At 42.2% G+C, this 22,970-nt stretch overlaps 1 protein-coding gene across 1 annotated transcript in view; it reads left to right on the forward strand.

The window, feature by feature from the left end:
* Positions 1–1,577: 1,577 nt before the first annotated feature.
* Positions 1,578–22,970, forward strand: part of LOC150087653 (uncharacterized) — a 354,571-nt gene continuing 333,178 nt past the window's right edge. Inside the window, exon 1 of the mRNA XM_090369903.1 lies at positions 1,578–1,607. The gene's annotated coding sequence lies outside the window, so the exon portion shown is untranslated. The remainder of the gene's footprint in view (positions 1,608–22,970) is intronic.

The raw sequence follows: 22,970 nt of genomic DNA on the forward strand, positions 1-22,970 counted from the left end.
ACTGTGGGGAACTCCACTAATAACATTACTCTACAAAGACCAGTGTCCATTGATAACCACTTTCTGTCTTCTTCCACTTAACCACCCCTTTATCCATAGTACCAACTTGTTCTTAATGCCACATTGCTCCAGTTTCTACAGCAGTCTTTTATGTGCAGCAGTGGCAAAAGCCTTCCTGAAATCCAAGTATATGATGTCAAAATTATTTTGCATCCAATTCCTTGGTAACTGCATTATAGTAGCCTATCAGATTGGTTACACAATACCGCCCCCCCTTAACAAATCCATGCTGTGATTGCAGTAAAATTTCATGCCTGTCAAAATGTTCCTGCATTATTTCTTTGGTACGTTAGTATACATGATATACAAAAGTCCAGTGGGATAGAAAAAATGAAGGTCGATGGTTGATAATGTGATGTGATATGATGTAATCTCCAAATGAAAGCGGATTGGTGCACTTTCAAACCAAACGGTCACGAGCGACAAGGAAAACTGCGGAACTGAGGGAACATGAGAGGAGAGCCCTGCAAAGAATCGTCTGCTACAAATACAGATCGATGCTGTCGCATTACACCCACAGAGCCCTAATACAGTGAACAGGATGCTGCATAATGGTCGTGCAGCCATTCACAAGCTGCTAATCACCATTATTAATGGCAGACGCCATCTAGGTTGGTGTGAGGCCCGTCTTTCATGGACCGTAGACAAATAGAAAGCTGTTCTTTGGAGTGACGAGTCATGGTATCTGACTACAATCTGACGGTCGTGCTTGGATGTGGAGCATGCCCGAGAAAAGATAACTGTCGGACTGTATCGTTCCGATAATGAAGAGAAGCAATGTGATGATCCAGGACTGTTTCCATCGTTTGAACTAGGACCATTGGGGGGGGGGGGGCAAAACCATGAATACTGAGTCTATGTAGACGTCGTGGACAACGGTACTTTACTTACGTTGTGGAAGGCCTATACCTGTAACAGCAGGACAACTAACCCACATGGAGAATTGTCCTGCTGTTACAGGCCTATACCTGTAACAGCAGGACAATTCTCCATGTGGGTTAGTTGAATTGGGTTTTAGGAGCATCAGCATCTAAGGCCATATTGCTTCGTATATATTGTCTGTAAGTTTTGTATGGTTTGTGATCGATTTTCTGTTTGCTAAACGAAAAACCCAAATTATCTTAGACCGATTAACTCGGCCACGTTGTGAAAAGCCAATAAAAATTCCTCAGGTCATCAACAGGACTCGAACTCAGGTTTTATGGACGTTTTCCACAACATTATTATTATTTTGTATTTTGCTGATGTAGTGTTTGTACAGAAAAACTCATTGAGGAGGCATGGGGAGAAGAAATGATAACACCTCTCTTAAAATTAATTCAATCTCCTGTTAATTTAACGCTTCCTTTATATTTATTCTAAGAAAATGAGTTATGAGAACTGATTTATTTTTAGTATTTCGTACATCATCTTTCCTTTCTTTCGCCCGTTTTACTTCTGCATGCCGCCCACATTTCATCGATCGAAGTGAACTCCGCTCGAAACACATGACGTAATGAGAACTCGCGCTTCGAAGAAATCCGGTGGCTGTGGCAGCAAGGAATAGGGTGAGTAATTTTCTCCTAGTGATGGCGTTTTAGAGATGCAAATGATCTTCTAGGCACAAGTGTTCAACACCTGTTTGTAGTATTCTGATTTTCTCTTAACACCAATATTTCTACTCTCACGAATCCATTATTTTATTTCAATTGTACTTGATTGTAGTCACCCCCACCGCGAGATATAAACGACGACATATTTCGAGAACCTCTGAGTGTCTTAATCGAAAACCCAACGGGGGTGTGTGTGACTGCAATGTTCTATAGTGGGACTTAACCCATTACTAACCTTGCAATGGAGTTGTTTCTTATCGATAGTAGCCCAAAGCAAGATTCTGAATTTCCTTCTTAATTACATTTCCAGAACATCTGCTGTATGTAAACAGCCCACATACAGTAGAAATCCCCTAAGGGATTGCACAGTGAGAAATAAAGCCACCGACATAATCCTTGTTTATTATGATTTCATCGGAAATGCCATTGGCTCATTGGTCAGCTGAGGACATGCTGGAAGTGCGGATTAACTGGTTCGCTATTGTAAGCACCAGAACTGAAGTTAAAACTAATTAATCAATTACCTTCGTGCACTAGTAATATGATTAGCTCAAAGCTCGTTGGCAATTATTATGTTTCTTCGTCCATTTATCCACTTCAATTCGATATTATTTATATTGCAGGCTGAAGCCATGGGTTGGGACTTCAGGTTTCATTTTTTGGAGATTATCTGAATCTGTCGACGTCATGTTTTCTGGAACTGCATCACTTTCAGCTTGTTGTTGAGTTTTAGGAGCATCAGCGACTAAGGCCATATTGCTCCATGTATATTGTCTGTAAATTGCATGTGATCTATGCTCGATTTTCTGTTTGCTGGACGAGTTTCCGGGAGAAAAAACAATGCAACCCTCGCCTCAAACCGAATAACTCATTACGAAAAAGATCCATAAAAATTCTTCTAATCATCAACGGGATTCGAAATCAAGTCTTTTCCACCCGGTGTGGGGAAGACGGCGATCCTATCAACTGTGCTACCTACCCACGAGGGTCTCACTTTCAGATGAACTCAGTACGCTGTGAATACATTTATTATTACTGGAAGTGATCTTAAGATTGAGTAATTTGGTTTCATTTTCTCGTGTTTTCAATTCATCAAAGTTTGGCCAAGTCCCATCAAACCAAATTTTATGGGAATAAGCCAAGTTTTCCTAGCCATCACCTTCTATTACTCTACCGAGCGTGTCAGATATCGGCAGGAAGCTCTCTTATTCTCCAGAGACGGTATTTAAGAGCTCTTCAAACTTTGAATAAACTTTACTCAGAGTTTCCACTGTCAATTCGGGGACTATGTTTATATCTTTCGAGTTTAAAGGCCAATGGGATTTAGCACACGTGCCTTATCTCCACATATTGCACTCTTTACAAAGTAGAGCCAAAGGCGAATGACGCAGAAGATTTGGTGTTACTTTTATAAGAAAGTTATGGAAGGAACACCAGAAAGCCAATAACCTCTTGGTGCCACGTGACTTACTCTTTTCCGGTTTTGATGTTTCCTGTTCCGATAAGCGCTGGACAACATCCCACGTGTAGAATGCGATTTCTCTACATGCTCCTTTCTTCAGACGCTTCACTACCTTTCAGCTATATTTTTCACTTTAATGCCAACGAAACTGTGTTAAGCACCAACGCAGCTAAGGTTGTAGGGGGTCACCATATTGTGTTTATACTTTCGTATATTCTTTGGCCGATTGACTCGCACTGCTTGGCCAAAAAATTGTCTCTTTGGGAGATGAGACCATAAAATCTGTGCCTTATACCGACTAACTCGGCCACTTTTTAAAATAAATCATGTGGATATGTGTTATTGTAAGGGCGACACCTGGAACATTTGTTCAAATCAGCATTGATACATAAACTACAAAACGGGTTGTTATTGCAATCTCTTGGAAAGCTGCTTCTGAGTGCTCATCCACACCAGGGGACTTAGTGTAGATTATGAGACAAAAAAACCATGGAAGTGCCCCCCAGGGAAAAAATTACAATAATGGATCCATAGCCATACCTACCGCTCATGAAACTATGCTTCAGTATAAATATCATAAAGGCCATCACTAATTTTGTGCCATTAGTCGCAATGTTTCTTCAGATCGTCATCTACCATGTCACTAGATTCCCAACCATCTGTAATTCCGAGGACAATGTCTCGGAATAACCGATTACCTCATGGGTAGCACATTTAGTAGAATCGCTCCACTCTCCACACCGAGTGGAAAGTACCTGAGTTCGAGTCCCGTCGATGAGGGGAGGAATTTTTATGGTCCTTTTTCACAACGTGGCTGAGTTGGCCGGTCTCATGGTCCTAATAAATCCTACTACTATGATGTCTTCTTATAAGAATGAAAAGTCTCAGAAAAACCGGTTTGTCAACAAAAGTAATTAGAAGTCCCAGAATAGCATAGACACTTGAAGTACGTAGCTTCTATCATGGAAGTATGGGAAGGTGAGCAATTATATCCACCGTACTACCGTGCAAAATCAAAAGCAGAAGCCAAGATCATGGATGTTTTTTGGCTTCTGCTCTGATGGGTGCTAACTCCCACTCCAGTATGCTTCTGGTTGTTACCTTCAGTTCATTCCATTAGCCAAGTCTTCAGTTTACTTTAAGTTTGTTTCTAGACATTTTCACCAACATGGAGTTTGTTTTATTTGACAAGACTCCTTGTTTATTATGGTGAGGGTTCATGCGCACGGTACATAAACATTTATGTTCAACGATTCATATGGTTTCCATATGAATCGTTGATGATTACACCTAATTTGTGTACTCATCCCAGCATATACCTTTTCACCCCAAAGAATCTACTCCACTGAAGCTCCTTAAAGTTCATTTCCAGAAAAAAAAAAAAAAAGTTTGCTCTACTCTCCATGTACAAAACTGCCCCTGCGTTTCTCTGAGTTACAGGGTCCGCTAGAAAACCGAGTCCATGTAAGTTCCCGGTGCTGTTTTCGTTTGTGACCATTCTTATTAGAAACACGAGCTCGCTTGTGTGTGAGATCGTAAAAGCGTGGCGAGAGTTCACCTAATTCTTTACCAGTTTCTTGGGCGGAGGTTAATCATATCAAATAACCACCTTTTCCTGCATGAAATGAGGTTTGGATTACCTGAAAGCGTGTTCGTCCAGCTGTGAACAAGAAGGAACGAGGACCACTTGCGGAGTATTTCGTTTGTCCCCATGGCAACGTCCGTTTTATCATTCAGCCGAGGTTCTTCGGTAATTGAAACAAAATCCAGTGCGTATTACTGCTCTCAGCGTATTACTTCCTGCCAACCTTTACGGGGTATCCTTCCCCCCACGAATGGTCCCTTCATTACTTTTTCAATACACGTGTCTGATTTGTCGTAATTGGCTGATCCTCCTAAAAATCCTACTACTTTGATGTCTTCTTATAAGAATGAAAAGACACAGAAAAACCGGTTTGTCAACAAATTTTTTACCTCTTTGTGTACAGATTATGAAGATTCGTGGTGTAAACCATCTTGATCTACACAAGGAAACTCAGAATTTTAATCCCCTCCCATGTATCCAGTAGATCAGATGTCTACGGAAAACTTCCAAAAGTGCAAGTAATATTTCTTTGAAAATCCTCTGCATGGTAATTACACTCGCTGGCCAAAAAATAAGAAACCTTTATTCACTATCTAGTAGGGCCATCTTTTGCCCGAATTACAGCCCCATACATGTCATGGCATGAATTCCATTAGGTATCTGAGGGAGACTAGCTCGAACTGACCATTCTTCCATCAGGATATTTGTCAGTTGCTGTATTGTGGTCGGTTGAATACTGCGAAGCCAAACAGCCCTTTCCAACATATCCCAGACATTCTCAGATTCAGATCTGGAGAATCAGGTGACCAGGATAGATGTTCGAAATCTTGGAAATATTCCTCGAACCATTTAGATATGACGTTGTTCGAAAGGCAAGTGGATGTTGTCGCAGCACACAGACCCACAGTGAGATGATTGGGACACATACCAATACAGCGCACATGGCTCTGCATGATACGGATTACCACGGTTGTGCAGTCGTCCACACCCCGATTAATGCCGAACGCTATCTAGTTTCATATAAAGCCTGCTGCTTTTGCACTACAGACCAATGGAAAGCTGTGCTTTGGAATTACGAGTCACAGAGTTTACCAGTCTAACTAAAGCGCTTGGGTGTGGCGGATGCCCAGAAAAAACTACTTGTCGGGCTGTATCGTCCCGATAATGAAGTTTGACAGCATAATAGTCTAGACTGTTTTCATGATTTCGCCTGGGACCATTGGTTGTTTTGGGCAATAAAACCATGAATACTGAGGTCTGTCTAAACGTTGTATATAATGTTGTGACAGCACGTCGGGAAAGGCCCGTATCTGTATCAGTAGAATAACGCTCAATATCATGTTGCTTTGGTTGGACTACTCATCCAGAACCCTCACCTCAATCCTATAGAGAACCTCTGGGATGAATTGGATCGTCGAGTGCGTGTGAGGAGAGACTACTCAAAAAAAGAGCTGAACAGTCGCAGCTTTGAAGGTCGAATGGCAGAAAGTTTTAAAGATTTCAGCACACTTCATTAAAAGGTTATTTGTACATATGCAGGTGTCCGAATATTAATGGTAAGGCACTGTATGTTAAGTATGAAAATCAATGCAATGATTATTAGGTAAAAATCTATTTTCCCTGATGACAGAATTCTGCATGTGTTGCAGAAACGTAACACCATATTTTGGCTATTCAGTTGATCGATAATTCTTAGTTCAAGACTTTACATTAATGGAATTCAGGTGAATGGAATTCATATTGAACATTATTAATACTTCAATAAACTGAACTCAAGCGTATATAAACAGGTCTAACCTAAGATACGTTTTGAGTCTATTTTCAGTGATTAATATCCTTATCATAGATTAAATCGCTACAAATCTTAGTGCTGTAGCTGCAGGTTTTGCACGCCATGACATCATCCAACATTAAAATCAACAAAAAACCTTTTGATATCCAGCAATTTAGAGACGTTTCCCACAGGCTAATTGTAGCTCCCACAGTTCTATTTCTCTTCCATTCTTCCCATAATAATGCAGAGGAAGTGACATTTGGACGAAATCCTTCTAAAAAGGTCAAGGCACAGCTATTTTTGACCAGGCCGAGCACTAGAGGGCTGACAGGTTGACAAGAATTATACTTCCTGAACGAACACGAAAAATCCATTTAAGTTTTATTAGAGTTTGTAAGGGTACACTCCAATAACACTTTAGCCGGGATCATGAAAGTCACGACATGGAATACGTTACTTGCATACTATTAGTGGTAGGGTCCTCTAGCCTTTGGCGTGCTGTTTAAAAACAAGGGTTCCGTGTGTCACCCAGAGTCAAGAGATTCGTTACAAACTCTAAAAATAACACAACGCTGGTTAACACATCTTATCCTGTTTCGAGCTAAATTTAAACTTTAGCTGCGCTTCGATTTGTAACGGGTCACAGACCTAAATGGTTCAAATCCCTGACTACCAAGAAAGAAGAAGAAGATCAGATTATGATCATATTGCGATTTGGTAGCCTCCAGCCTACTCTTCTTCCTTTCTACAACCGATTCTGAACCGAGTTCCATGAGTGAGTCCACTGTTCGCACGTAAAAGTACGTAGGACCATGATGCAACTCGCCCTGGTAGCTGACCTAATGAACTGGTAATACGTTTACCAATGTATTTGATGTAGTTGGATTTTAGGAGAATCATCAACTAAGGCCATATTGCTCCGTGAATACTGTCTGTGTTCTGAGGTCGATTTTCTGTTTTCTGGAGGAAAAACCCGACTTTCTGAGAGAAAAACCATGCTACCCTCTCCCGAAACCGACTAACTCAGCCACATTGTGAAAATGGCCCTTAAAAATTCTTCCAGTCATCGAAGGGACTCGAACTCGGGTCTTTTCCACCCGAAGTGGGGAGGATGGCGATTCTAACAACTGTGCTACCCACGAGGGCTGTTTTACCAATGAACTTCAGATCAAAAGCAGCGAAGAATTGATATTTGTTGATCTTTAAGGAGAAAAGGAGATTACAGTGACGTGCTCTTTTCAGTGTTTTTCTGCTATCTGCTGATGTTATCTTTCAGTTGGTTGAAAGTCCGAGGTTTACTTTAATAAACAACCGACTTCAAAAACCACTAGTTTGAAGTATCGGGGTTGGAAGCAAAGAAAGAAATTGGGAATAATAACTGGTGTTTTTTATGAAATTCAACTCAAATAAGAAAGGTGAATGGGTAAATGAGGAAGAGGAAAAGTTGGTTTGTTGTGAGCGACCAGAATTCTTTCCCATAGATGGAAATAACTTTTATGGGCTTTGCACACTAGCCCAGTTAGCCGATCATGGATGACGTTGACTCCTTTTTATCCTAGAACTGCTTTTTCAACCAGCAAACATGGGGATCGGGTGTGGAGTACGCGCAATTGCAGATGGAATACACTGGTGCCTCGTGGTCTTAGTTTGAAGCACAGAATTAGAAATGTGGCTCTAAAACAAAGCATTCAAAATGGCCCCAAAATATGCAACGATACATTTTTGTCATCACAAAGCAAAACTGGAGGGTCCCTTGTATAGTGAGGCCCCTGGTTATGGTATACTTGGCTTGCCCTTAAATTTGGCCCTGTTGCAAAAATTTAACAAGGTTTTGATTAAGTGGATGCTAGCTGGTCACATGTTACTAAACCAGATGCATTCGTATCTCCTGTGGAAGGTCGAGGACTTCTAGAGTGCAGTTTATTTGCAGCTCCAGCTCTCTTAAAGTATTGTGACAAATCCCAAAGAGCTTTGTCTTTAGGAAACAAAGCCGCTGAAATTCGTGACAGCTCTCATTCAACCGGGCTTGAATTCGCATTGTGCAGATTGACATTCTCTTACTTTGAATGATCAGTATGGGAAGAGTAGCACGCAATTTAGTAATCAATAAAAGGACAGAGTAATGCTAATTACACTTCCTGTTGTTTCCACAAAACCTGTAAAATTATTGGTCACAAAATTTCCTCTGAAATCGTGTTTCATTGGACTCGTGATTAATGAACACCAAATTTATTTCTGTCCAAGGATGAAGTCTGAGTCCGACGAGACGTTGACGTGTTCTTTACTTCCTCTCCGCAGACAGGCCACTTGCAGTTGTAAGAAAGCACATCCAGAAAAGGCACCCACAGAGACGTCAGATACGATGCGCGTCTGCTCCTGTAATTGATTGATCTCCTACTGAGCAGAGCGGCCACCGTTAAAGAGGTGATCTGTAAGCATCAAAAGTCACTGACGTCACAGAAAGATGGGCTGTCTCTCTGTGTGTGCTCCAGTGTTGCTGTTTCCAACAGTGAAAGCCTCGGAGCGCACCCCATTGGATAAAGACCCATCACAGCCCACAGACAGCTCCTTTCCGATCACTATCACGTTGAAGAACGACTGTTTTTGTTTCGTTTCTGACAGAAATTGCTGCGTCTACTTCCCACAGAGTCATTAAGGACTTCAGCGTTTACCCTCCTAAACTTCATATTGATCTTATCATACAAGATCCATTAATTCTACTTTGTCTTGAACAAGATGACTTAATTGTACAGTAGCATCATCTTCCAGGATTTATTTTCTCTTCTCCGAACTGCTTGTACATAGGAGTTTTGATGTTAAATTTGGCTAATGTGCCCTAATTTTGCAGTCGGATGTTGTAGTTGCTCATTGTCTGCAACATTCAATCTATCAAAACATCATTTTGAACGCAATTTCTAGACAGACATGTATTACTTCTGAAACTCCTCAAAAACAATCCTTCTGAGGATTTCCAGTCATTGTTAGAAAAGTTAAAATAAACAAATGAATCCCTGAATTCTCTCTGCTGCTTGACTTCTAAATAATGCCATCACCAAAACAGTAACTGAAACGAAATTTAGGAGCCGTGGGAAATTTGTAGATGTCACAAAATTCGAGAATTTATCCATCATCAAATTATTTACAAAAGAAGTGAATGGACCAAAGGTTCTCCATGAACGTAAGAAAACTCTTTATGGTAATGCTGTCCCGTTTGAATATCAGATAAAGTAAATTCAATTAAGAACTGCATCTATAAAATCTACCCATCCTATTGATTCACCAACTTGAGTTTAAATTATTCCAAGAGTATCCACTGTGTGTATTTTATCCCTAGAGATTTTATAGAGCAACCCCCATGTGTCTGCGCCATTGCTGGTTTCAACAAATCATCCGCGTGTGGCGCTTTCTTGTAATTATGGGATTAATATAAATAGTCTTAATAGATATGTAGTCATTATATAACCTCTCCATCCAATGGATACCAATGTCTCTGGTACCACGAAGCCTTGTAAGCTTGGCAGGTATATAGATACATGCATTCATGTAGACGGTAATTCGATGTCAGTATGGATAAACGTCGTGAATTAACCGAATTTTAAAGAAGGATGATAGCGGGTGCCCGCCCGACATATGGGTCACTCTATCGCGGAGGTGGTACAGAAATTGCACTATCCCCATCCGACAGTATCAAGAGTGTATCGGAAATACACCATTTCCGGAATAACATCTTATCGTGGACAGCGTTGTGGGTGGAGAAAGGTGATGGATGAACGTGGCCGTCGACGTCTGTCTCGCATTGTTTCAGCAAACCAGAGAGCGACAGTGGCACAAATCACCGCCCACTTCAACAAGGAAGGTGCCAGAAACGTCTCCACCAAGACCATCAGGCGATCATCAGCCGTAACAGGTTATGGGACCCAACAGAGACCCATAGCTAACGCCACGACACAGAACTCTACGCCGCAACTGGGCGAAAGAACCTCGGCCCTGGACCTTGGATGATTGGAGACGGGTCTCATGGTCCGAAGAGTCCCGTTTCCAGTTATTGCGAGTGGACGGGAGAGTGTATCTGGTGGAAACCGCACGAAGATGTGCATCCGTCATGTCAACAAGGAACTGTTCACGCAGGTGGAAGGTCGGTAATGGTCTGGGGCCTGTTGAATTAGCACACGTTGGGACCTCTGGTACGTCTAGACGCATTTCTGAACGGTTCTGGTTAGGTGTCCATCTTTGCAGACCACTGCATCTTTTCATGGTCATCGTGCACCCACAGGGCAATGGACTCTTCCAGCAGGACAATGCGCCTCCTCACAATGCCGTGGTGACTACAACATGATTCGAAGAGCATTTCACAGATTTTACCACCATGGAACGGCCTCCCCGTTCAACGGACATGAACCCAGTGGAGCATCTTTAGGATGCTGTGGAAAGGTCAGTTCGAGCTTTTGATCCTTCATCCAGGAATGCTATGGAATTATGGACAACGGTGCAGCAAGCATGGATATAAATACCTGTGGAACTATTTCATGAACTAGTAGATTCAATGCCTCGCTCTGTGACTGCCCCTATCCAGGGCGAAAGGTAGGCCTACCCGTAACTAGGTAGGTGTCCCAATATTTTCTATTCACTCAGTGTATTTTGGGCAGAAGTGGATAAAGACATAATGGTTCCAAACTCTCTTTAGACATTTAGTACGTGATGATGTCGAGGTTGGCTATGGTACAAGCGTACTTTTGGCCCACTTCCTCGTGGTGTAGATGGGCACTGGGCAGGATTTCTGATTGCAGCAGTGTACTAAAGCAGAGTTCAACTGACGTTGGCCTATCGTCTTACATAAGATACTAAACAAGTCTGGGTGTGTACACAATCTCGACAATGTTTCGAACCCGCTTTTATATTCGTTTTAGATCGCAGTTTCACAACGAACTTTATTACCTTCGCTTGAGTTATTGAAAAAACGTTACCGAGAAGTTGTTGTTTGTGAGCAGCAGTTGTGGTTTTTTAATAAACTCGCCGTGTCGCAAAGGAATGTAGGTGGAGGTAAAAATCTAATAAAAAATTTCTGATTTCGAAAGTGCGAAATGAAAGCTGCGTTCAATTTGCCAAGACCCTTTTCAGTAATTCACTTAGAAAAGTTGGGCTTCGCAGAATCCGTGTAGAAACAGCTGCGAAGGACGTAAATAAAGCTACAGTTCATCTGGCGACGCTAAATGAAAAGAGTTTGTGGCACCCTTACTGTTTTCATTAGTAACATAAAAAGTTTTTCAAGAGACAAAGCTTTCTTAAGAGGGCGCAGTCTTCTTGAGAAGGAAGAATTACCACTGGATGAAATTACCACGAATGCTAAATACCCACGCCAACTTTACATTCTGTTTTTGCAACTTTAGGAAGACACTGAAAGACCAACTGGACTTACTGTCCATCACTACCTAATATAAATTAAGTAGAAAACCCAACCATCAACATCGTGCATCTATGATAATTGGTATTAATATTAGCAATGGCCACATGGTGCAAGGAAGCCTATGGCTTATGCTGCACCAGCCAAAAATAAATAAATAAATAAAATGATAATAATAAGAAGAAACTAAAGAATATTAATAATTAATAAGAGAAAAGGATATAGACAACCTATGCATCTCCCTTCTCCCTCCTCCAGCTGCCCTTTGAATTTCCCCAAACTGTCAGCCTCCACCACCCATGTAGGTAACTTATTCCAGCAATTTATAACTCGCTGGCTAAAAAAATAAAACTTCCTACAATCCAACCTAAACATCTCCCCATCTCCGTAACTTGAAATTATGGCCCCTAGTTCTAGAATCATTTATTACCGTGAAAATTTCGTCCTCATTCATTTTACTGATGCCTCTCAGAGCCTTAAATACCTCAATCAAGTCTCCTCTAAGGCGCCTAATTTCCAAGCTCTGCAACTCACATATTCGAAGTCTTTCCTCATAAGGACGCCCTTTTTTCCATCTCACCAGGCGAGTTACCCGTCTTTGCACCCTTTCTAAAAGCACAATGTCTTTCTTTAGGTGCGGTTTCCTTACTTGAACACAGTATTCCAAGTGTGGTCTAACAAAAGCCTTATACAATGGGACTATAACGTCCTTATCTTTACTAGCAAATGTTCGATAAATCATCGATAGGACACCATGGGCCTTCCTTGCAACCCGTCTACAATGCCCGGAGAACTTCATATCTCACTGTATCGTAATATCCAAGTCCCTTCCTCTACTAGACTTTTGTTCAACTCCACCAAATGTATGTTATTCTGGGGTTACTGTTCCCCAGGTGCAATACCTTACACTTTGCTGGATTAAAGCATAGTTGCCATTTTTCTGACCATCCCTGAAGTCTATCTAGGCCATTCTCCAGAAAACGGCAATCATTAACTACTCTACCAATCTTTCATCTATCAACCGCAAATTTAGAAATCACACCCTCTATCCCTTCATCGATGTCATTTATGAAAATCAAAAAAAAACAGTGGTCCTTCGGGTACTGATCCTTCGATCCAACAGTGGTGCTGATTCTTCGGGAACCCCACTTCTTACACCAACCCAATCTGAGGATTAACCATTTATCATTTATCATAATTACCCAATGCCCTTACCGTGTTAACTCTATGGAAATGGGACCACTCCATATTCCAACACAATAACACCCTTTCCAGTACAGCAAGCTACTCTGCTCAACAAAATTAACAACAAATTGTTTTTCCTGAATGTTTTATTGTGAACAGTGTCTTCGCGACACTGTTCACAATAAAATAGGAGACCCGTTTTAGCGTACAAACAGATTCCAAACGTTATTTTCATCTGGAGACAACGAGGAATGTGGTGGTACGATTCCTCAAAGATCTTAGAAAGACATTATGGTAGAGGCGATGTTGTCGTGTGGGTCGCAATAATGATCAATGGCCGCACTTACAGATAGATTCTTACCGTTCAGATCCATCACCCTACTGGGTGGGGAGACAATCACGTGCTTTCATTAGGATTCTTCTCCTGTACTGCTTGTCGCAGGCAAGCCGGTTCAGATCCACGTCCAGCGATTGTCTAATCGTCAACATTTCTGCGGTAAAGAACCTTTCAAATAGATGCCGTCTCCCATGAGTCGAGCACAACTGTGGCTTTGCTCTCAATGCAGGAGGAGGAACTCTCCACCGGATCACGTTCTAGATATTGTGGGCAGAGATCGTTCCCCTGAGCATCTTCACAGTGAAAGTTAAGCGTCTCTGTTCCACCTTCGCTGGCAATCGTTCCAGACCGAGAGAATTTCCACCATTTGGTCTTCAAAGCGACTACCAGTTCAGCTCTTTTTTTAAATCATTTTTAAAGGTGAAAATTTCCCTTTACCTCATGAGTAACTGTCTCAAAATGGCTGACCAGGTTAGTACATATGATATTCCCTTAACTAGGCCGTGTTTATTCTCCAGAATTCCATTTATATCTACAATGAGTTATCACTGAATTATGACCACCCACCGTGTTGGGCCACCGTTCTCACGGATAACAGCCGCTATTCGCCTAGGCATTGATTCCACTAGATGTCTGAAGGCGTCTGTAGGGATCTGCAGCCATGCTGCTGGCAAGGATTTCCACAGTATCAGAACAGATGACGGTTGCGTGTTCATACGTCTCATTTCCCATTCCAAAACATCACCAGATGTTCAATTGGATTGAAGTCAGGCGAATTTGCACATCAATCAACATGGATGATATCTTTACTGTGTTCCTCGACTCACTCGCTCAGGGTTCGGCCAGATGATAAGACGCATTATCATCTTGGAAGATTCCGTTTCTGTCCAGAAAAATGCAACCTGGCAGGATGCATGGTCCAAGAGCTGCCGGTAGAAGTCACCAGTGAAAAGTTGGTCTATACGCACCAGGGGATCCTAGTTCTTGCCGAAAAAACACGCCCATATTAAGCAACCACTGCCATCTGCCTGAACAGTGAGCACCATACACGATGGGTCCATGAACTCGAGTTGCTTGCGCCACACACGAAGACGAGTTCATCCGCGTGTTGCACCAAGTATTTAGACTCATCCAACCATCACACTCGTTTCGAGCCCTCCAGTGTCTAACCAGCGTGTTGTTGACACCACAGCATTGCTGTCGAAGATGATCAGTGGGGAGGAGAGGGCGTCTCTTGGGTCGTCTGCTGTGGAAACCCATAGGTCTGAGTGTGCGGTGCATTTGTACACTCCAACGTATTCACAGTTGGCCGTGAGGAACCGACCGAAGCGTGCTGTTCCTGGGTGTGGCGAATGCCAGCGGATCAGTTCCTTCCTGATTGTATCCTCCCAACAATGTTGGTGGAGGCAGTGTGATGGTATGGGGCTACCAGGACAGCCTGGACTGGACAATTATGCAATTCCAACATTATGGCAATACTTCGGGGAAGGTACATACTTGAACGTGCCATGCCATACTGCTCGGGTCGTAACAGAATGGTTTGAGGACATGGGTGTGGAAAAGTTGGATTGGCCAGCCCAGAGTGCTGTTCTGATCGCTATCGAGCATCTTTGGGATATATTGGATGGTCTGGTACGTGCAAAGGCCGAGTGGAGGAACATATCACCTGAAATTTATAAAAAGCTGATTGAGAGTAAGCCGGGAAGGTTGCTGCACAAAATATTAAATGACACAATAAAAAGCTCTTTTTTGTCTAAAGGCAGGTGTTCCGATATTAATGGTAGGGCGGTGTATTTTGTTCTCTAACTCTGACTGCTCATATAGTCTGCGTGGTAGCACAGTGGTAGCAAGATGACACGGGTGGAAAAAGCTCTGGTTCGAATCCCGTGATGTCATCCACTAATGAAACTGAAATAACCAGTTTTGGAGACTGAGACTAAATAGGAAAACCAGCTTTGGAACTCAACTAGAAAAGACCGCGTGTGAGGAGCAGCCCAATAGAGGAGTTTTAAACGGGTTTCTGCATTGTCTATTAGCGGGAGTTTTCGAGATCGGCAGGCGCGCATCTTCTGTTATTTGTAGACGGAACTGCGGGTGGAGCGCAGTAAATCCGAACACGTGTCAATCTGCTGCACTCGACGATGCCATTTACCGTTCACTAAGTGCGGTGTTGCCAAAGTGCACGAGGAGCTTCGCCTTTTAGCTTCCCCTTCTCTTGTTAAAGATGATTTGTTTCTTTTGTTGTAGACACGCTCCCACCGTCAGCTCGATCGGAGTATAATAAGCGGGTAGCTCGGGCTGGTGACATTCGTGTGACATTTAACATCGACCACAGACAACAACAACAACAACAACAACAAACAGGGCCGCGAGGATGCGAAGAGAAAGTTGTTTGTTTGGCAATTCAGGAATGCGAACGCAGTTGACAACTGGAAAATGGGTTTGATGAAGACGCAAGTAGAAGAAGAAGACAGCGACAAACGTTAAAAGTGGAAGAAGAACGTGAAATCACGTGATCATCTGATTCAGTCAGACGTTATCACGTGATCATCTGATTCAGTCAGACGTTATCACGTGATCAGTACGAAGATCAGACATACTGATCACGTGATCAGTATGGAGATCAGAGACAAAGGTGCTGGAGGGTTTGGGAAAACAATGCGATCCTATTTGAAGGTTTCTAAATTATTTTCCCACCCCTTGCTACTAAACAGGGACGGCCCTGTTTAGTAGTCAGGGGTGCATTAACAGTGCCCCCCCCCTTGCGTAGGAATGAACTGGTCTGCGAAGATGGAGAAGGCTTAAAGTCGGGAAGGGCTGATAAAAGATTGTAGTTTACACACGTGGCAATCAGTTTCAGAGTGTCTGTAGAAAAGTGTGTCTGTTAGGCAGTTCCTGTGGTTGCCCACAAATCCCATTAAATACTCTGGTATGATACAGAACTGTGCAAAGTCAATCGGTGTGGGTTATGTGAGCAGTGTGTTCTTCGTGTTGTCCGACTGGTCACTTAGATACCGGGAGGCACGATCACCAGGAAAGGACCTCCCAGCATCTGTCCACAGCACGAGGAACTGGACCACGGACAGTAGAGGGTGAAGGGAGCCAGAGAAAGGAGCATTTTGCACAAAAGAAGGCAGGGAAGGCATGTTGAGGCAGTGGAAGGCACCTCCAAGGCAAAAACAGAGGGGGAGAAAAATGCTTGGTGCAAGATTGGAATGTTCCTAGAGAAGGGCATGGGGAGGGAAAGGAAAGAGAAAGTACAAAAGCGAGAGTAGAAGTTCTGCCTGCTGCGAGGAGTCATCTGGGTTGAATTTGACTATGGAAGGGTTGATTCACTGATGATTTGTCTGATGGATTGATCAGAGTGGAGCAGAAGAGCAGATGTTGACTGTCCAAAGGGACTTCAAATCCAACCAGGAGATCCCCTTGTTAGCTGGAAGAAGTGAGTATGATGGTGGTTTCAGATCACTGCCATCATTCCAACGAGGAGGATGTCCAGCTGGGCGTTCATTCAGTTCTGGTTGTGGCCGGTGATGAAGGCAGAGCAGTTTTAGGAACATCTGGTCAGAATGTCTCATCTGTGGGATCAGACGTGGAGAGATTTTGATTCTTAGAGTTTGCATTTCGGATTGAGTGTAGTTAAATTTAGATCTGCAAATTTTAAACACAGCCAATGTGGTTAAGTGCTTCCGTTCTGCGGAATCACGAATCTACCGTGACTAGCTGAACAGCGGTTGAACAACCAGCCAAAAGTTACACGTGGGACAGCCAGGCGTGATCGAGCCCGTAGCAGGCTGCAGGCGGTGGTGGGGAGTGTTTCCGTGGTATGCATTGGGTTCTCTGATCACCATTAATCAACAGCTCGATGGGAACGCTTACCTTTTTATCGTTGCTCACCAAGTACAACCTGGTCCAAGTACAACCCTTCATGATGACAGTGTATCCAGAAAATTTTGGCGTCTAATAATAAGACAATTCGCCATGCCAGAAGGCCTGGCAGATTGCTAACTGCTTTAAGGAACATGACAATCAATTCGCCGTCCTTCTATGGCCACAAAACTCAACCGATCTCAGTCCAATTAGGTGTGTTTCGGACTTAACGGAAAAAAGATTCGATGCTACGACCATCCACTTGACAATGGATGGATAACACTGCCACAGGACACCCTGTGGCAGTGTTATCCATCATTTTGGAGTCCATTCCAAGACATGACGAGCTGTATCATTGGTAAAAGATAGCTCCATGACGTATTAAGTAGGTGTTACTAATGCAAAGCCAACTCAGTGTATATCATTGCTCATATACCAGCAACCGCTTTTAATAATATCAAAAAGAGTTTTACTAATTCGTACTCATGTTTAATTTTGTTTTTGATTACATTTTTCTAACTCTAAAATTGTTATGCTCTTACTTGAGGATCATTCCACTAGGAATCATCTATTAGCGTTCTTTCAACATTCCATTTTCAGCAGAAAAATTCATCCTTTGATCTAGGAAGATATTTTCCTGAACCATTTCTGCTGGTGTTCTTCAAGGTGATACGTTATACGATTTGCTTTTCTTCTTCTCCATGATCTTCTCCATTTCAGTTTGTTCGTGTAAGAGGAAATAGATGTGTTATTCCTGTTCCTCTATAAATTCGGACTGCCTCCTTCTGCACTTTGTCTGTGTGGGGCTGAAGCGTGGATGATATCTTACTTGATTGTCAGTACTATTTGGACCATAGACAAGAGCTCCAACTGATTGCAGGACTCTTCACAAGTGAAAATAAATCCTTATTTGTTCAATATCAGGTTGCATTTAATGCTCTTAATACATTTGCTACTTGTGTCTTCAAAAGGAGAGATGAACTTCGATCAGTTAACTCAAGATAGACTGTTGTTCTTGTGACTCTTTGTACCTCAGGATTAGTGTACTGAAAATTTACTTTAACTAGGACCCTCACAGTGATTACTTCTATTAGATGGTAACAATGTTTTGTTATATATTACAAGTTCTTTCGGATTTCTACTGCCTCTGAAGATCCTTCTATTTGATCATTGGGAAAGCTACTCCTGTGGATTTTCCTTTTGGACTTGTATTGTCTGATGAACTGTTGAAGCTAACTTGGACTTGCTATTGATTGTACACAGTGTACATATTTTAATACTGAATCTTTCCCTATTAATGGAGTGTGATGTGATGAAATTTGGTCCATGATCTTTGGACTCTTTCTTCGAAGAAGACTGGAATGCATAACGAGTTTTCTTTCTTTGCTGATCATGATACCAGGATGGGATTTTTGGTAAGTTGCCAGGTCACACAAAATAACACTAGAACAGAGCACAAAATTTACACACAAAATACTATAAGCACATGACTGGACTTGGCGCAAGCCTAACCACAAGAAGTGTAAAAGCGCCAATGGGGGAAACCCTGGGATTCGCAACAACTGCACTTAAATTCCTTTATATGCATCACAAATCTGTTCATCAGCTCTTGAAAGCAGTATGAAGGCTTTTCTAGGAACAGAATACTGGCTCTTGAGATGGCTAAACAGAATTACAGCTAAGCCTTTTACCATATCAACAGCTATACTATACTCCAATTTAGGGGTCAGACCCTGGACACAAATGATCACTACAAGGGGTTAATGACACTTGCTCAGATCTTAAAGGGACGGCTGGATTCATCGAAAGACCGAGACTGTATAGTAACACCCGGAGAAAAACAAAGACGAGTGGCAGATAAGGAACCCCCAACTGAGGGCCGCATTTACACAGTTGAACAGTCTAGCAAGATTCTTTCCAGCAATATATATTTAATAAACTAAATATCAATCCTGAAAAACTTTGCACAACCAAATCATACAGAAAAGAACTTCTTGAAAGCTGCTATCCAGCAGATACAGATAGAAGAAAACATAAGCAGCATCCTTAACTTCCAGTAGCTGGAGGGCAGCAGGAATCCTAGCTTCATCTAGAAAAATTCACCTGGATACCTCTTATCTTCTCCACTGTACTTCCACAGAAGAAACCGACTGTTGAAAACAGTAAAAATGAATTTTTTCTGTTTTATTCTGCATTGTACTGTATTCCGCATGCTGTTCTGCTCTGAATATCAACGCTAATATAAATATGGTGATGTTATGCTTTAAATGCAGCAGCATTAAGTTTTACTAGTTTATATCAGGAGTTATTCAAGGAGGGGATTGCCAGAGGTGTATTAAACTCTGGCAGTGAACTGAATGATTTCGTAATAACTGAGAACAAAGTGGAGCAGAAATTGTTGAAGATAAACACACGAAAGGCACCTGGGTTGGACGGGATCTATCCAGTTATATTAAAGGACGCGGCAAGCAAACCCTTAGCTATAATTATAAGAGCTTCCTTGGACTCAGGGGAGGTACCCATGGACTGGAAATGTGCAAATGTGACTCCAATTCACAAAGGAGGATCAAAGGGTGGCATAAGTAATTACAGACCTGTTAGTTTAACAACAGGTCTGGGGAAATTAATGGAGGCACTGGTTAAAGAAGCACTGCAGGATCATCTAGACAAGAATTCAGTTATAGCTCGGACATAGCATTGGTTTCTTAAGGGGAAGTCTTGTCTGACCAATTTGATTGGATACTGTGACGTGGTCACAAAGGAACTGGATGCAAAGAATAATTTTAATATCATATATTTGTATCTTAGGATTGCTTTTGATACTGTTGCACATGGAAGACTGCTGCACAAATTGGAGCAGTGTGGCATTGGAGGCAAATTGCTGCTATAGATAAAGGGGTGGTTGAGGGGGAGAAGACAGAGAGTGGTAATCAATGGACACCGCTATTCGTGGACTAATGTTATTATTAGTGGAGTCCCCAAGGGTACGGTGTTGGGTACATTCTTGTTTCCTATATTTATTAATGATATTGATGAAGGTATGTCAGGCTTGATGTCTACGTTTGCAGACGGTACGAAGGTTGACAGGGTTGTTAATGAAACTAATGACAGTACGCTACTGCAACAGGATCTAGAAAAGTTGAGTAGATGGGCTGAGAAGTGGCAACTGATGTTTATCATTGAAAAATGTTAAGTACTGCATATATACCCCAGCAGTTACCCCAGAGTAACGTATCAATTATGTGGTACTACATTGAGGTGGCAGAGAATGGAAAGAAAGGACGGGGGTAGCTGAGCAGTCAGATATGAAGTTTTCTGAACAGTGCAGACATGCTGCAAAAGTAGCTCATGGAGTCTTGTCAATGATATACAGGAACTTTACTAGCACGGAGAAGGAGGTGATTATCCCCATGTACACTAATGTCCAAAATTTAAGGAACAGTCAAGATTTTCATCTGTAGCTTCTCATAGGAGTGTCAATGATGAGTGAATAGCATACCAAAGGAACCTCGTGAGGTACAGAAATGATGAAGGAAACAACACCGACACAACAACCCAAACAAAACGGTACAGAGGGACTTTATTCAAAAATGTCAACGTAGCACTGGCTGCCATGATACAGATGCATCACTGCCAAAGATGGAAAAACGGGAAGAGGTGGTCCTCAGTAGGAGATATGGCCACCCCTAATGTCGATGCAGGCTTTGTACAGCCTGTCCATAATTAGCACAATGTTGTTGATAAGTTCTTGCGGTAACATCGTCCATTCCTCCGTCAGCACCATCTTCAGCTGGTGAACATTTTCTGGTGGGTGTGGACGTGCCGCTAGGCGTCTCCCCAGAGCGTCCCATATATGTTCGATGGGATTTAGATCGGCGGGGAACGGGCAGGCCAATCCATACGAACAATGTCCTCACTTTCGAAAAGCATATCAACAGCTGCAGTGCGATGGGGTGTGGTGTTATCATCCATAAACACGAACTCGGGGCCAATGGCACCTCGGAACAGACGCACATGGGGAAAAATTAACTCAGTAGCGTGCACCGGCTACAATACCGCATTCCAGTATCTGGAGTTGTGTACGTCCATCCAAGATAACGCCTCCCCAGACGAGAACACCTCGACCGCCATATCGATCCCTTTCGATGATGTTTGCGGGGTGATACCGTGTGCCAACCTCTTGCCAGATTAGCTAACGTCCAAAATCGCTGCTGAGACTGAATCTACTCTCATCAGTTAAGAGTACCTTAAGTAAAGATTTTGTGGTTGTAACCTTTAGAAATAGTGTTGTTCCTTAAGTTTTGCACAACAGTGTGAGTATAAGGCAATGGTCAGGCCACACCTTGAACACTGCGTACAGGTCTGGAGGCCTCATTTTAGGAAGGATATAAAGCTGCTGAAATTAGTACAGAGAAGGCCAACAAGATTAGTGAATGGAACAAAGGGTTACTCTTACGAAGAAAGGTTAAGGTCTGCAAACTGCAGCGAATGGAGACTAGGCACCTGTGAGGTGATCTGATTGAGGTGTATTAGGCCTTGAATGGTTTGAGCAAGCTCAATGCTCATGGGATCCTTCCTTTTGCCCAGACTAATCGCTTGAGCGGACATAAATTCAAATTGAGGAAAGACAGATGTAGAATAGATGTGCGGAAATTTGCTTTTAGCCAGCGGGTGGTTGATTGCTGGAACAAACTTCCATCTGTCGTTGTAGAAGTTGATATCTTAAATAGATTCAAGGCAGAACTTGACAAACATTTGGATCGAGTGGATGGGTGAATTATGGTGTTTTTTCTTTTTTTTTTTTGGCTGATGCTATATAAGCTTGCTTTCTTGCATCATATGCCTCTACTAATGCTAAAAAAATATTTAAGTAAGGTAAGTCTTAAGGAGATTACAAGTTATCACATATATCCTATAATTCTGATAATAATATATAATTGTATAATTTGATAACGAGCGTTACCTATAATGTTAAAATTGTACATAATATTATTTTCTGTTGCATAATACAGGATGATTCAAAAGTCTCCATAAATAGGGAAGGAATAATGTTTCTTTTTTTCTGTTTTTGGTACCCTTCTAAAATGCCTTTGTCTGAAGAAGAGCGTTTAAAAATCATTCATATGGACTGATCAGGAAGCAGTCGCATGCTTGCAATGGAATTTAACAGGAGACATGGCAAGCACACCACACACGACTGTTGCCAAACTTACTGAGAAGATCATAGACTGGAAGTGTTACTGACCAACGGAGAAGTGGTCGTCCACGAACATCCACCAATGAAGACACAACCGACAGGATGCTGGCAGTGTTTGTAAGGAGTCCCAAAGAAACACATGGTCTACAGAAAGCAGTGTCAGCCAGTTGAGTATCGTCCGCGTCATGAAAAAGCACAAATGGCATCCATACAAAATGCAAATGTTGCAGCAGAACAAGACCCGGATAGGTGGGTGGAATTCTGCGAATGGAATTAAATAAATTGGACGGTGATGCAAACTTCTCCTCTGGGGTCTTGCTTACTGATGAAGCCAATTTTTACGTTAATGGTGAGTTAATCACCATTAATGGAGTGATACCAACCCCCACTGGAGTCCCTCAAAGATACAAGGTGCAGGATATGGGGAAACAAAATTGTAGGACCTAGTTCTTTGACACAAATCTGAATGCTGAATGGAGACTATGTTATGTAGACTTTTTGAATCAC

The sequence above is a fragment of the Mastigoproctus giganteus genome, chromosome 3 (genome assembly GCF_048544385.1).
Source record: "Mastigoproctus giganteus isolate SK-2022 chromosome 3, ASM4854438v1, whole genome shotgun sequence".
NCBI lineage: Eukaryota > Metazoa > Arthropoda > Arachnida > Uropygi > Thelyphonidae > Mastigoproctus > Mastigoproctus giganteus.